The sequence below is a fragment of the Sciurus carolinensis genome, chromosome 4 (genome assembly GCF_902686445.1).
Source record: "Sciurus carolinensis chromosome 4, mSciCar1.2, whole genome shotgun sequence".
NCBI lineage: Eukaryota > Metazoa > Chordata > Mammalia > Rodentia > Sciuridae > Sciurus > Sciurus carolinensis.
In genome coordinates this window covers 141,691,362-141,704,854 of record NC_062216.1, presented here as the reverse complement: position 1 = coordinate 141,704,854, position 13,493 = coordinate 141,691,362, and positions in this window count along the sequence as shown.

Sequence of the window (13,493 nt, the reverse complement as noted above, 5' to 3'; positions counted from 1 at the left end):
GCAAGAGAAAAGAATCAAATTACATTCAGGGGGAAACCAATAAGAGTATCAGCAGATTTTTCAATCCAGACCCTACAAGCTAGAAGGGCCTTGAACAACATTTATAAAACCCTGAAAGAAAACGGATGCCAACCAAGAATCTTATACCAGCAAAACTTACTTTCAGATTTCACGACAAAATAAAATCCTTCCATGATAAACAAAAGCTAAAAGTTTGTACAAAAAGAAAGCCAGCATTACACAACATTCTCAGCAAAATATTCCATGAGGAAGAGATGAAAAACAATGATGCAAATCAGCAAAGGGAGGAACTAGCCTAAAGAATAGCCAAATAAAGGAGAAACCAAATCATGTCAAAAAACAAAAATGAGTCAAATGACTGGGGATACAAATTACATCACAATAATAACCCTGAATGTTAATGGCCTAAACTCATCAATTAAAAGACATAGACTGGCAGATTGGATTAAAAAGAAAGATCCAACAATATGCTGCCTGCAAGAGACTCATCTCATAGAAAGAGATTCCCATAGACATACCATGCACACGGACACAGCAAAAAAGCTGGAGTAATTATCCTCATTTCAGATAATGTGGACTTCAAGCCAAAACTAGTAGGAAGGGATAAAGAAGGACATTACAGACTGCTGAAGGGAAGCATATATCAGCAAGACATAACAATCATAAATATCTATGCCCAGAACATTGGCACATCCATGTACGTCAAACAAATCCTTCTTAATTCCAGAAATCAAATAGACCATAACACAATAATACTAGGCAGTTTTAACACACCTCTCTCACCACTGAATAGATCTTCCAAACAAAAATTGAATAAAGAAACCATAGATCTCAATAACACAATCAATGATTTGGACTTAACAGACATATATAGAATATATCAGACAACAAAGAATGAATACACTTTCTTCTCAGCAGCACATGGATCCTTCTCTAAAATAGACCATATTTTATGCCACAAAGCTACTGTTAGCAAATACAAGAAGATAGAGATACTACCTTTTATTATATCAGATCATAATGGATTGAAATTAGAAATAAATGACAGAATAAAAAGCAGAAACTTGTCCAACACCTGGAGATTAAATAATACACTATTGTATGATGAATGGATAACAGAAGACATCAGGAGGGAAATAAAAAAAAATTCTTAGAAGTAAACGAGAACAAAGGCACATCATATCAAAATCTCTGGGACACTATGAAAGCAGTACTTAGAGGAAGATTTATTTCATGGAAAACATTCAACTAAAGAAGAAAAAATCAACAAATAAACGACTTAACACTACAGCTCAAAGACCTAGAAAAAGAAGAGCAGACCAACTCCAAAAGTAGTAGAAGACAGGAAATAGTTAAAATCAGAGCTGAAATCAACAAAATTGAAACAAAAGAAACAATCAGAAAAATTAAAAAATAAACAGTTGGTACATTGAAAAAATAAGCAAAATTGATAAATCCTTAGCCACACTAACAAAGAGAAAGAGGGAGAAAAATCAAATTACTAAAATTCGGAATGAACAACAAAATACCACTACAGACACGACTGAAATACAAAACATAATTAGAAGCTATTTTGAAAATCTATACTCCAAAGAAAGAGAAAACCTCAAAGATATCAACAAGTTTCTACAGAGATATGAATTACCTAATCTGAACCAGGAGGACATACACAACTTAAATAAATCAAATTCAAGCAATGAAATAGAAGAGGTCATCAAAAGCCTACCAACAAAGAAAAGTCTGGGACCAGATGGGTTCTCAGCTGAGTTCTAAAAAACCTTTAAAGAAGAGCTTATTCCAATACTCCTCAAAGTATTCCATAAAATAGAAGAGGAGGGAACTCTTCCAAACTAATTCTATGAAGCCAATATCACCCTGATACGTAAACCAGACAGAGACACCTCAAGTAAAGAAAATTTCAGACCAATATCCTTAATGAACATCAATGCAAAAATTACCCACAAAATTTTAGCAAATCACATGCAAAAATATATTACAAAGATAGTGCACCACGATCAAGTGGGTTTTATCCCAGTGATGCAAGGTTGGTTCAACACCCAGAAATCAATAAATGTCATTCACCATATCAACAGACTTAAAGTTAAGAATCACATGATTATTTCAATAGATGCAGAAAAAGCACTCGGTAAAATACAGCATCCCTTCATGCACAAAACACTAGAAAAAAATAGGGATAGTGGGAACATTCCTTAACATTGTAAAGGACTTCTACACTAAGCCCATGGCCAATAGCATTCTAAATGGTGAAAAACTGAAAGCTTTCCCCCTAAAAACTGGAACAAGGCAGAGATGCCCTCTTTCACCACTTCTATTCAACATCGTCCTTGAAATTCTAGCCAGAGCAATTAGACAGACCAAAGAAATTAAAGGGATATGAATAGGAAAAGAAGAACTCAAACTATCCCTGTTCACTGATGACATGATTATATATTTAGAGGAACCCGAAAATTCCACCAGAAAACTTTTAGAACTCTTAAGTGAATTCAGTAAAGTAGCAGGTTGCAAAAATCAATGCTCATAAATCCAATGTATTTTTATACATAAGTGATGAATCTTCAGAAAGAGAAGTTAGGAAAACTACCCCATTCACAATAGCATTGAAAAAAAAAAAAAAACTTGGGAATCAATCTCACAAAAGAGGTGAAAGACCTCTACAATGAGAACTACAGAACACTAAAGAAAGAAATTAAAGAAAACCTTAGATGATGGAAAGATCTCCCATGTTCTTGGATAGGAAGAATTAATATTGTCAAAATGGCCATACTACCAAAAGTGCTATACAGATTCAATGCAATTCCAATTAAAATCCCAATGACGTACCTTACAGAAATAGAGCAAGCAATCATGAAATTCATCTGGAAGAATAAGAAACCCAGAATAGCTAAAGCAATCCTTAGCAGGAAGAGCTAAGCACGGGTATCGCAATACCAGATCTTCAACTATACTATAAAGCAATAGTAACAAAAAAAGCATGGTATTGGTACCAAAATAGACAGGTAGATCAATGGTACAGAATAGAGGACATAGACACAATCCCAAATAAATACAATTTTCTCATACTAGGCAAAGGGGCCAAAAATATGCAACGGAGAAAAGATAGCCTCTTCAACAAATGGTGCTGGGAAAACTGGAAATCCATATGCAACAGAATGAAACTAAACCCCTATCTCTCACCCTGCACAAAACTCAACTCAAAATGGATCAAAGACCTTGGAATCAGACCAAAGACCCTTCATCTTATGAAGAAAAATTGGATCCAAATCTTCAACATGTTGGCTTAGGATCAGACTTCCTTAACAGGACACCCATAGCACAAGAAATAAAAGCAAGAATCAATAACTGGGATAGATTCAAACTAAAAAGCTTTCTCTCAGCAAAGGAAGCTCTCAGTAATGTGAAGAGACAGGCTACAGAGTGGGAGAAAATCTTTGCCACTCATACTTCAGATAGAGCACTAATTTTCAGAATCTATAAAGAACTCAAAAAACTCTACACCAAGAATACAAATAATCCAATCAACAAATGGCCTAAGGAAATGAACAGACACTTCACAGAAGAAGATGTACAAGCAATCAACAGATATATGAAAAAATGTTCTACATCTGTAGTAATAAGAGAAATGCAAATCAAAATTACCCTAAGATTCCATCTCACCCCAATTAGAATGGCGATTATCAAGAACACAAGCAATAATACTTGTTGGTGAGGATGTGGGGAAAAAGGTACACTCATACATTGCTGGTGGGGTTGCAAATTAGTGCAGCCACTCTAGAAAGCAGTATGGAGATTCCTCAGAAAACTTGGAATGGAACCACCACTTGACCCAGCTATCCCACTCCTTGGCCTATACCCAAAGGACTTAATATCAGCATACTACAGAGGTACAGCCACATCAATGTTCATAGCTGCTCAATTCACAATAGCCAGATTGTGGAACCAACCTAGATGTCCTTCAATTGATGAATGGATAAAGAAACTGGAGTATATATATACAATGGACTATTGCTCAGCCATAAAGAATGATAAAATTATGGCATTTGCAGACAAATGGATGAAATTGGAGAATATCATGCTAAGTGAGATAAGCCAATCTCAAAAAACCAAAGGACAAATGATCTCACTGATAAGCAGATGATGACACATAATGGGAGTGGGAGTGGGGACAAGAATGGAGGAAGGAGGGACTGTATATTGGAAAAAGAGGGGTGGGAGGGGTGGGAGTATCGCGTTCCCTCTGCCCGCAGAGAGAGACACGACAAACGTCTGAAGCTTTGGAAGTTTATTGCGTGCAGTCTTCCTTTCTTTCCTTCTTATCTATCCCTTTCTCTCGCTCTCTTTCCCTCTCCTGCACTTCACTCTTCTCCCGCTCGGCTTTCGCCTGCTCCTGCCGCTTCCTTTCTCCCGCTCGGCTCACGCCCGCTTGCACGCCTCTACTCCCAGCTTCTGCTCCTACTCTCAGTTTCTTCTCTCTTTTCTTTCTCTTGCTCTCTTTCCCTCTGCTTAACTCTCGCCTGCGCCGGTCGTTCCGCTTCTCCGCTTCTACCCCTACTCTCAGCCTCTTTCTCTCTCAGCTTCCGCGCTCAGCTCCTGCTCTCAGCTTCTTCTCTCAGCTTCTGCCCTCAGCTTCTGCTCTTACTCCCGGCTTCTTCTTCTCTCAGCTTCTTCTTACTCCCAGCTTCCACGCCCTCCCAGCTTCAGCTTCGGCCTCTTACTCCCCCACCCACCAAGCTTATATACACTTCAACCAATCAGGGGAGAGTACACGAGGTAAATGCGCGGACAGCTACAGGTATAGAATAGGTAAACGAGGGGGGCATGCTCTAATCACATCGTTAACTAGCCAATCATTGGAATTCGCTGGTTGTTTACTGTATAGCTGGCCGCTTTTGGCTCAGTGCCAGGCGCCATCTTGACCGTGCTCAAGGCTGGGGGTCCCAGAAACCCCAACAGGGAGGGAAGGGAAATTAACAGAATGAATCAAACAACATTACCCTATGTAAATTTATGATTACCCAAATGGTATGCCTTACTCCATGTACAAACAGAGAAACAATATGTATCCAATTAGTTTACAATAAAAAAAATTGTCAAAAGTCCTGTAATACCAAAAGCGTTACACAGATTCAGTGCAATTTCTATTACAATCCCTGTGACAATCTTCATAGAATTAGTAAAAGCAATTATGAAATTCATTTGGAAAAACAAGGGACCTACAATAACCACAGAAATCCTTAGGAAGAAAAGTGAAGCAGGAGGCATCACAATACCATATCTTAAACTATACTACAGAGCCATAGAAACAGAATAGCATGGTATTAGCACCAAAATGGGCTTGTAAACCAATGGTACAGAATAGAAGACACAGAGACAAATGTACATAAATACCATTATCTCATACTAGACAAAGGCACCAAAAACATTCAACAGAGAAAAGCCTCTTCAACAAAGGTGCTGGGAAAATTTGAAAGTCATATGTAACAAAATGAAATTGAACCCCTATCTCTCACCCTGCATGAAATGGAACTCAAAGTGAATCAAAGGCAAGCACTAGAACAGAGACCCTGCACCTGATAGAATAAAAAATAAGACCCAATCCTCAAAATATCAGCCTAGGATCTGATGTCTTTAACTCCTAAAGTGCAAGACTCCTAAAATACTAGAAGTAAAATCAAGAATCCATAAATGGGGTGGATTCAAATTAAAAAGCTTCTTCTCAGCAAAGGGACCAATCAATAATGTGAAGAGAGAATCTACAGAATGGGAGAAAATTTTTACCACATGCACATCAGATAGAGCACTAATCTCCATGATATATGAGTAACTCAAAAAACTGCACAGCAAGAAAAAAAAAAATCAATAAATCCACTAAGGAATTGAACAGACAATTCCCAGAACTAGAAACGCAGTTGATCAACAAATATATGAAAAAAAGTCCATTTTCTCTAGCAATTAGAGAAATGCAAAACAAAAGTACTCTAAGCTTTTATCTCACTCCAGTCAAAATTGCAATCATCAAGAATACAAGCAATAATAAGTGTTGACAAAGATATGGAGAAAAAGGTAAAGTCATACATTTCTCTTGGGAATGCAAGTTGGTTTAACCATTATGGAAAATAGTATGGGGATTCCTCAGAAAACTCGGAATGGAACCTCCATTTGACTCAGTTATCCCACTCCTTGGTTTATACCCAAAGGACTTAAAATCAGCATAGTACAGTGATGCAGCCACATCAGTGTTTATAGCAGCTGAACTCACAATAGCTAAACTGTAGAACCAATCTAGGTGCCCATCAACAGCTAAATGGATAAAATGTGGTATATATACACAATGGAATACTACTCAACCTCAAAGAAGAATGAAATTACAGCATTTGCAAGTAAATGGATGGAGCTGGAGAATATCATGATAAGTGAAATAGGCCAAACCCCCAAAACCAAAGGCCAAATGTTTTCTCTGATAAAGGGATGCCAATTCATAATGGAGGGGGCTAGGGAACAAAGAAGGAACTTTGAATTGTGTAGAGGGGAGTGAGGGAGGGGAGGGTCTTTGGTGCTGGGAAGAATGGTGTAATGAGATGGACATTATTACCCTATGTACATATATAACTATATAGATGATGGGATTCTAATCATGTACAACCAGAAGAATGAGAAATTATACTTCATCTATGTATGATGTCTCAAAGTACATTCTACTATCATGTATAACTGATTAGAACAATTTAAAAAACAATGAACAGGACTTTAAAGGTTCAATTGGATAAACTGTCAAGAAATTCACGTACATTGGGATGAAATCCTCCATATTGCACTGTTAAGGATTAGATCCTTCCCCACTAAAAGGACTGGATTCTGTCTCTATGAGATAAGGTATGGGAGATCTCCCTCACTTGTAAGGGAATTGCAGGTAGACTTAAAGGAAATAGGAGAATTAGCATTAAGACAACAGGTTAAGCTTTAGGGCAAACTTACAGACTCTCATCCAATGGTCAGGGAAAAATTGCCAGTACATTTGATCACAGATGCACACTCCTTCAAGCCTGGCTATTCAGTCTGGGTCAAAGAATGGAACATTCAACCTTTAACTTAAAACCTCTTTGGAAGGGTACTCTCACTGTTATTTTATCCACCCCAACTCTGGCAAAGTTTGCAGAGATAGTTCCCTAGATTCATTACACCAGGCTCAAGTTTACAGCTGTGAACTGGGAGAGCACTCCAGACCCTGTGCATCCCTAAGCTGACCATCTCAAGGAAGGAAACACTGGAGAAGCTTGAGGATTAGAAGGACAACAGCCCTGCTGTAGCCACACACAACCAAAGTTTGAGGAAGCAACAGCCCTACTTCAGCCACTCAGGGACTGGTTGATCAACACACAGTGGAAGATAAACTGAAAAGACTTAGGGATTGCCTTGTATGAAGATCTAAGGCTAGGAAAAAAATAAGGTCCATTAGAAACTTAATCTAGGAGGTGAACAAACTTGAGGTAAAGATAACTGGTCACCACAGAAGATTATTGTCACTTATGGTCCTGCTACCTAGGAACAGGATGACAATTGGGCCAATAAAACTCTAGTCTATAATGCTAAACTGGGTTATTCACTTACAAACTGTACTGGAAATTATTACTAATCAAACTGCTACAGCCTTTGACCTCCTATGGTTTTCTACTCTTGGTAGATTCAAAAGCTTAATTGGCCTAATAGGTATTAATCTGTTAACCCGTTTATTGCTCTCATGTTTGGCTCCCCTTTACATTGGAACTATTAGGCCTACTGTAGAAACGCTATTGAAAGAAAGACAAAAACTAAGATTATGACATTATATGAAACTTTAAGCCCAGAGGATGATAATAATTGTTGATTTAAATAATTAAATAACAATCCTCAAAGGGGGGAATGTAGCAGATCAGGCACTGCCACCAAAGTGACCCCCTATGATATTTATAACATATAAGTTTCTCTAACCCCTCCCCTTAATTGAGCTTCTTTTCTTGTCAGAAAGACTTTTACACAGGATAGCAGCGAAAACTTCTGCAGAGGGCATTTGTAGCTTCTTCTTTGTAAATGCAAGGTTTGAAAACAAAACAAGGATGAGGAGGAGGAGGAGGAGACGACAAGAATATGAGAACCTTGTAAAACCTCTGTCTAGACTTAAAAAAAATGGAACAAAAAGCATTTGTCATGTAAACCTTCATACCCCTCTTACCACTGGGCATATGTTTAAAGAATTTCCAGATTCATGGTCCAGAGAAATTTAGACAATAACTTCTCTGGACCCTGCAACCAATAAACCTGCTTTCTAAAAATCCCTCATGTGTCCAGCCTCATCTGTCCAGTCTCATCTGTCCAGTCTCATCTGTTCTACATCAATAACCTTACTAGAGTATACTGTGGTGCCATTGAAATTGACCTGAAGGTGTCACTGTAGAAGAAGCATCATGTTGTATTCATACACACAACTTACGGTGCAGAGAAATGTGAGGAAGAGTTTATCTTTCTATAAAATAAAAATTTTAAAATTCAATGCTATCTACATAAGGATGTTTTATGTTTATATGAATGTATCTTGACAAAAAATTGGAAAGTAATAGGGGATCAAGTGGCTAAGTTGTTCATATTAGCTATATTAAGTAGAATACTGGGAACATAAAGAAATAGGAGATAGATGAAGAGAAACAAAAATGCAGGAACTGGAAAGTGCACTGTATAGGAGAGAAACGGCATAGCTATCACGATCGTGATGGTCACAGACCTGCTGAAACATGTCTCATAACTGACTCTCAAGTGACCACTTGTCACTTAGCCTTCTTTATGATGCAATGGGCCTGGAGATTTCCGGGAGGCATGATCACCTCAACCAAGGAAGCTTAACACAGCACTTACCTGTAGGAGAATAGTTGAGAATCCACTTTTGAAAGGAATGCTTGGGAACTATCCTGGACTGGATTCAGGTATAAGAAAAGGGAAAGAATTGTCTAAACTCTGAGATTGTTCTCTGGCAGAGTTCCTCCCATCAGGCAGTCCTCTGACCCTGACTCTTCTGGCACATTCCATGGGCCTGCTCCTGCCATCCATCTTGTAGGAGCTGCCAGGAGAAGCTGACTGAACATCAGATGATGTCTAAGATTCAACTTTGACATAAATTAGATTGAAGAGGAAATGTCACCCTGGGGAAGCTGATTAACCAGGAACACCTGAAAAACAAGAACATGACATAGAGAATATCAAATTATTTCTGTAATTTTTGTACAAATACATGATAACAAATATGCAGATGAATAAGGACCAGAAGTTGAAAGGAAAACTAAATACACTGATTTATGAGGTGCTGGAAGTGTGGGTAATTTGCATTTCGGATTACTACCATTTTTTTTTTCCAGTGTTCATTTTATAGTATGTTTTCTTTTTAAAGCCCACAAAAGAAACAATTACTCGTTTCCTTATGAAAAAACCACGGAAATAATTACTGTGGAAAATACCATAACATGTATCACCTAGAAATAAAAAAAAGATTACTTAATTACTTATCTTTAGTCCATGCTCAGTTACCACCTATTTTTATAGACAAAGGTATGAAAGTAAGAAATGTATTTATAATTACTTTCCTAGTTAAAGAAACATGAGGATTAATTAGAATGCAGTTTATTTATTAAGAAACATTCATTTATTGTGCAATCTGTTGTATGTATATTGTGTACAGTGTAGGGGGAGTTTCTTGGTGTTTATGTGTGTATATTTGTGTACATCTAGGTTTGAGTACCAAGGAGAGAGGGATGAAAACTGTTATTTTACATTCATGTTACTTTATTATCTGTATTGTTTCAATACAACCTTTTTTACAGAAAATGTTGAACTTTGATTCACTAATCCCTACATATATAAAATTAACTCTACTGTACAAAATTCTTAACTTACATGAAACTTTACTTAATAAAGTCTGTAAATAGAAGAATCCATGTATCAGAAAATGCTTTTAATGCAATATATTTTATGCAAGTATGTGAAATTGTGGTGTAAATATAAACGAATAAGAAGAAGAAATGAACAAAAAATCAGATAACATTTCATTGAAAATATCTGTTTAGAAAATTTACTTTTGCTTGTTTGGCTCATTAAAGACATTTTACTTCTACATAATACAAAAGCCATTTTGATTCTTGGCAAAATATAAAGGATATCTTTGAATTTTGGATTACCTATTTCTGAGTTGTGTAACATATCTTGCAAGTATTTGTCAACATTTTTCTTAGAGTTAAAATTAATTGCATGATATGCAAATAAGTCAACATTTCAGATTTTTAATGTTATGGGGAAAATTGGAAAGTAAATTTACTTCTCCTTAAGTTAAAATACAATTTCAAATAATAGAAATAACATACATTAATATTCAGGTTGAATTTTCTTTTACTCTTATTTAAACATACACACACAGACACATTAGGTTTCTGTATGGGACAAAGATACAGTTCATGAATGATCATTTTAAAAGGATCCCAAGGCTCATGATATCAAAAAGCATTTTTTAAGCAACTCTTTAATTAGCAAACTGTGAGAAAATCTGAAAGGTAGATGAATCTAAATTTCTAACGAAATACACATGAGCCTAAAACATGATAGAAATTGGATTTGGCATCACAGATTTTGAGTTTAACTGAACCTCAACCCTCAGGAATGTAGATGAAAATTCTGTATGGTTAAACATCTAGTCATAAAAAAGTGCAGTAATTTGTCTTTTGTTAAAAGTTTTTAAGTTATTATGATTTGCTTTCACATATTTAAAAATTTAAATGTATATGCTAGTATATATAACTTCAGTTAAATTATAGTAAGCAATTCATTTAATGATATAATCTGGTAAATAAAATTAAAATTTTTATTAAAATTATGTTTCAATGCTATGTAAGTTAAAGTGAATGTCTACATTGAATCAGTTTGAGCATATACTTGATTATATGACAAAGGTTTTTGCATGACTTACAGGTTATCAAACTCTAATGAAGGAACTTTGGATTGTGCAGAGGGGAGTGAGGGAATGAGGAGAAGGTGTGGGGATGGGAAGGACAGTGGAATGCGAGGGACATTATTACCTTCTATACATGAATGATTACACTACCAGTGTGACTCTGCACTATGTGGAGCCAGAAGAATGAGAAGTTGTGTTCCATTTGTGCACTATATGTCAAAATGCATTCTATTCTCATGTATAACTAATCAGAACAAATTAAAAAAGAAAGCAATAAAAAATAAAGAAAAAAATAAAGAACAATCTTTGTTGACAGAAATCTGAACAGAAAAAGGTCATGAGAAAAATTTTCTGGGCTGACTAAAATATTTTGTATCTCGTTTTATGTCACAGTTACATGAGTATATGAAATCTGCATAAAACTTGACCAAGAAACAATATTTGTGTATTTAGTATATGTAAATCATATCCCACTAAAAATATAAAACATACTTTTTCTCATTTTAATTCTCCTATAAAAAATCAGTACAATCAAATCCACAAAGATGGAAGCATATCAAATGGACAGAGGAGGCAAATTAAAGAACTCCCTATGGTTAAAGTTAAAAGTATTTGAACTTTTTAAGCATAATTTTCTCTAGTTCCAACCATGGTGTTGTGAAGGACACAATTTCATTCTTCCTCATGTGATTATTTTTGCAGAGGTGCCAAACTATATGATTTACTGATACCTTCTCTTTGATGTTGTTTTTTCTTTTAATTGTGATTTGTGTGAAAATCAGACCCCATTGTTTGTTTGTTGGAATTTTAATTTCCATTCAAATATGTTCAATACCTTCTATAATCAATGATTTTGTCTTTATATCAAACATAAATATATTCCTAAGTCAAAAGAACTTCCCTGATCCATCTGAAAAAATGTATGTTTTTTTTTAATTTATAGCATTTCCAACCATATAATTATTAGGTCTAAGCATATGAAAAGAAGAGGTTTATTAGTTTTCTTCCTCAGTTTTTCTAACATCCATAGAAATATCTTAGGCATAACTTGAGCATAGTTGGAACTCAATGAGTATGAGATCCTTTATGTCTGGATAATATCTATGTTCACAGTGGTAACTGCAGTAAGTATATTATCAAAATACTTCTTATGAATATAATAGTCTATATCTACTAATGCTCAAATATAATTACAAATATCAAAGGCTCATGTCACTTTCCATAAAACAATTGTTTTATGAAAAGTATAACAGATTTTGTTTTAATATCTCTATGATACTATATTTCATCCTTTGGTAATATGTAATATGTTTAAAGTTTTAAACACAAAGCAAAACAAAACCCCTTACCTGCTTTCTATACAACTGTTTGTTAATAGCATTTAGTTTGAGAAAGTGTGAGGATTTATATATGCATTTTTTCCTCCTTCTTGAATTTAAATATTTGTCTATTGTTCTGCATCTAGATTCAGATGTGACAATCCTTTTCTATCAACAAGAGTAAATGTGTACTATGTGCTGCCTTCTTTGGCATATCTGCCATTAAATCAGTGGACAGTATCAGTTAGCTTTCATCTGTATTTATCACACTCATTCCGTGTCATGCATTGTGAAATTCAAGTAACAGAAAAGGCATCTGCAATTACAAAGCCAATTATAAATTATAAAAGAAAATGCACCCTAAAAAGGAAGTAGTGGAGAATACATAAAATGTGAGAGTTTTAAAAGATATCTTTAAAGAGATGAATAAATTACCTTGCTGTAACACAATGATTTCAAAGCATACAAGGGTCATAATCCACTGAAAAATATTTTCTTTCTTTTCTTCTCCACCCATTTCATTTCATTCATCATGAACACATTGAACCACTTATATAAGCTTCAAATATAAGTACATTGGAACACTTTTTCCTCAGAGATCTTTTACCATAAATTCTAGGATAGCTTAATAATAGTGGACAAAAGTACACATAGTGTTGAAACATACTGTTATAGAGGTAGGAAATAATCTACAGTATGATATAGGATGAAGTACCTGCTATTGACAATCAAGTGTTGAAGAAGGGTAGCCTTTTTAATGCATAGATGGAAAGGAAAATCATATAGAATTTATAGCATGTACAATTATGCAAAGATAGGGAAGAGTACAGCAGAATTTGAGTCTTAACAACAATTCTTTATATTTGATTCATAAATAAAATGCCATATGACATGTGTTCTAAACAGATAAGAAGATGTCAGTGTGAATTTGACAGACTGTACTAAAAAGCATGAAGAAATGAACTTCATGATGTATACCACGGTAAAAATTATGCGCTAGGTACCAGAGTTTCAGTGCTTGTATTAAATGAAAGGCAATGAGACATCTTAAATTGAAGCAATTCTCAGTTAATCATATACATTTTCACCAAGCAAATGTATGTGAACATTTCTTGTTCATTAAAATTTCAAATGACTTTCATGTATTTTGAATATATTCTTCATGAATG